The 3,774-nt window shown below is 30.6% G+C and overlaps 1 protein-coding gene across 1 annotated transcript in view; it reads left to right on the top strand.

The window, feature by feature from the left end:
* LOC127871754 (uncharacterized) overlaps positions 1-3,774 on the top strand; it is a 343,111-nt gene that overhangs the window by 99,584 nt on the left and 239,753 nt on the right. The window lies entirely within an intron of this gene.

The raw sequence follows: 3,774 nt of genomic DNA, 5'->3' as shown, positions 1-3,774 counted from the left end.
TATATCTAATTTGTTATAAACCCAGTTTGAATAGGGCTATCACTGTTTATAATAAATGCCCCACATGCCACTTTGACTAAAACATAAAGCCTTGACAATGTATGCTGTATGCTGACATATGACAAAAGAGAATGATGTTCAAGTTAACTTGTTTTTGGGATAAAAAAACTATCTTACATTGTTATCAAAAGGTGGAGGGATATAGAATTGGCGTTGTCCGCCTGTCACAAATCCTTTCGAGGCTATATCTTATAAACTATGTAATATATCAACATGAAACTTCATGGGTGTAATGATATCATTGAGAAGTGCCATGCTTAAGAACCATAACCCTTCAATTTCTTAAATAAATGTTACTGCCCTTTGTTATTTTTGTATGATGTAACTTTTGAGGGCTATATCTTAGATACGATACAATATTTCAACATGAACCTTCAAGGGTGTGTAGAAATAAATAGGAAGAAGTACCTTGCGTGAGACATAACCCTGCACTTTCTTAACAAAGAGTTAATGGCCCCGTTTCATAAACGTTCGTACGCACGGTTTCTTACGTAAGTATACTTACGAAGTCCGTAAGAAAATTCAAGCGTTTCACAAAAAAATACTTACGCAACCACCTGCTACGAATTCGTAAGTTCCAACGTTAAAGTTACGCATGGTCTAGGCTGTCGTAGCGTTCGCAAATATGGCCGCCTTAGCTATTTCACGTCTTCACAAATTTTCCAAAATAAAAAAAAACGATTTTAAGCGAATTTTCGACAAAAGAAGCGTGACTTTTCTCTTGAAACTGACAAAATCGGTAAATTGTAATAAATTTATCTTTCTGAAGTACATTATAGAGAGCACAGTTGTTTCCCTTGTTTGCCAAATCGCGACGAAAAAACAAGGTCAAATGTAAACAAAGTTGAATGGATTTTTGTTTTAAATTACCTCTGGCCATGCTTTGTACTACGGGATAAGCATTGTGTAAATACAGAAGAGAGGATTGTTACAGAAGTAAATTGTATATGAAAGTTTAATTAGATCTATGTCAAACTGGAATGTATGAAGCAAACTGGAAATTGGAATACATGGTCATGGATGATGCAAGACACTGGCATGTTTATTGGATCAACCACTTTTGGCACTAACGACTTAACAGAGTGTAACAAAATCAATGAGTTTCCTTCTAGGATTGAATTTACTGGAAGGTTATCTTTGATTCTGTTTGATGCGTCACTGAATTATTGTAAATGGAATGTCCACAACAGGAGAAGCAGAACAAAGGTTTTCCCTTTGTAAATAAGGTAATTTTTTTATAATTTCATTTACAAAATTGTATTGTTTGGGAAGTATTAAATGTTTGGATCTGGATACATAGAAGATACCAAAACATTATCTGGCTTTTACTCAACTGTGGACATCTCTTGAGTCTGTTTCCTGGGTAGAACTAGTACATACATGCCAGACAGCTAATGATAATAATCCAAATTATGATATCACAACTAAACATCTTTTTACCATATTTATAAAGGCTTCAAAATCATGTTTCAAATGAACAACAATAATAGATTTTTAGTTATTAGTTGATATCCAAGCGGAAACAAACTTTTTTGATTTTCGGTGATAATTTTCAATGTTCGATGAACGATGTGTTTGATTCAGATCAACTTTTTTTGCCAACTGGTCTGCAAGTATCTTAAAGAAGGTAAATATATGTTTTGTTCCCTATAAAAATAGACCTTTAGTTAACATGCATAGATTGCTTTACCAACATCCAACTGAAATATTTTTGGAAATGGTTATTATTTTCAGAAAAAAACCCTACTAAATTCAGTTTAAAAAACAACAATCTCTTTAATTATGACTAGTGTATTTATATTGTTTTATGGCATAATTGAAAAGTACATCCATGTGACTATTTTGAGTTAATTTGGTGTTCAAAATGTAGAAAAATAACAATGGTATCATTTAAATAAATTGGTTGCCATGGAAGCAAATGTACTACACAACACAAAATTGTATATTTTCATATGTTATTATTTTTATTTGAACAAGTCAGTGCATTTTAATCTTACAAAAATTACATTTACTTATAATAAGTAACTCAAAAAAGTAATTAAATGTTAGAAAACATAAAAATCTCAGAATTGCTTTTCACAATTTGAGATACAATAAAGAAGGGCTTTGCACGTTTTACGGCCTTATTGTTTAACAAGTACTTACCCGTAATCTCATTTACTATTGAAATGGTATTAGGCATTCCATTGATCACAAAACTAAGAATAAAGATCAAAAGGAATTGTGCACAGATAGTAAAACTGACCATTTTCCAAATTTAAGGAACAGATACAAAATAAAAAAGAATACATGTACTGTAAATCAGGGAGCAAAATGCCACTAATGATGTAGACTCAAACTGAAAATACAGCTTTTTTATGAGTATTCATCATGTGTAATGGATACAATTAAACAGGGTGATGATTGGATAATTTTTAATGATTCTGTTTTTTCTGTTAAATTTTGTTATTTCACATGGGTCACATATATCAAGTATAAAGTGAATGCTTAAATATAAAATTCAAGATGGCCGAGTGTTATAGGTTAAATAATTTAAGGACCCCCATGGATACCAATATTTTTCTGGTGTTTTTATCTCTTCTAAAATTCTATTTTGAGGTTAAAATCTAGCAATTTAAGGCTTTTACTGACATACTTTAAAAAAGTGCCTGAATCTGTGAACAATTCCCTTTAAGGTTAAAACCCTTTGGATGTCAGCTTATGGTTTTTTTTATTACCATTACATTCAACATAAAAAAACATAGTTAAGGTGTTTAATAGGTCAAACACTAAATAAAATGCATCACTTAAACACTGATTTCTCTTAAGTTTATACAATTATTTCTATAATAAAACTGTGTTTGTGTTTAAAAATAATTCTAAATTATTTTAGTTTTACACTTCAAATAAAATTCCAGCATGTACATGAAAATGTTTTCTAATTATAATAATTCAGGTTTGAATTTCCATTGTTAGAATAAATATTCACAGATGTTCTCCATTAAAACAGTACATTGTGATCTTAATCTCCAACCAGCTGTAGCACTTTATGTCCACATAGTGAAGAGACATACACAGTTACAGCAAATTCTTTGACTGAGTCCACATCAACATTTCTGTAAATAAAAATTGAACATAAAAAAGTACCAGTGCAAAAAAATCAAAAATGTAATCCTACTAATGTATCTTAAAATAATTTGGAATAACACAAAACTGACAGTCATGGTTGAAACTCTTATGGCTGGTAATCATCAGGATACACCAAACTTTAGCATGTACAAGTTTCTTTAATCATTAAGATATGTTATGAAATCGTTATCTCAAATGGATTCCCTTCACATCGGAATTCTTAATTTAAACTTGTCAATAAAATTAACTTAACATTTAAACTTTTTTTTTTTTTTTACTTTTGTAGTGTTCCGATGCATATGTTTTAGTAAAACCAAAGTTACAAAGAATCATTTAAAGGAGTAAGAATTATAACAGTCACTATATGCAAAACATAAGTTCTTACAAGCAGTTGAACAATCTGTTGCCAAAGTGATTATCCCTTCTTTCACCCGCCAGGATGCATCTGTGCAAGTAGTTGGGTCCTTTCCCTGGTGATTCATATAATTCATGAAGTATCTGTTCACCTAAAACACAAACTTCTTTAATAACAAATATCCATAATTAAATTTAAACACGGTATTAAATTACAAAAAATGACTGACATGCATGATTTTATGAAAAAAA

Source organism: Dreissena polymorpha, chromosome 3, assembly GCF_020536995.1.
Source record: "Dreissena polymorpha isolate Duluth1 chromosome 3, UMN_Dpol_1.0, whole genome shotgun sequence".
Lineage (NCBI taxonomy): Eukaryota > Metazoa > Mollusca > Bivalvia > Myida > Dreissenidae > Dreissena > Dreissena polymorpha.
Note: the sequence above shows the minus strand (reverse complement) of the source record. Positions and strands in the feature narration are given on the sequence as shown.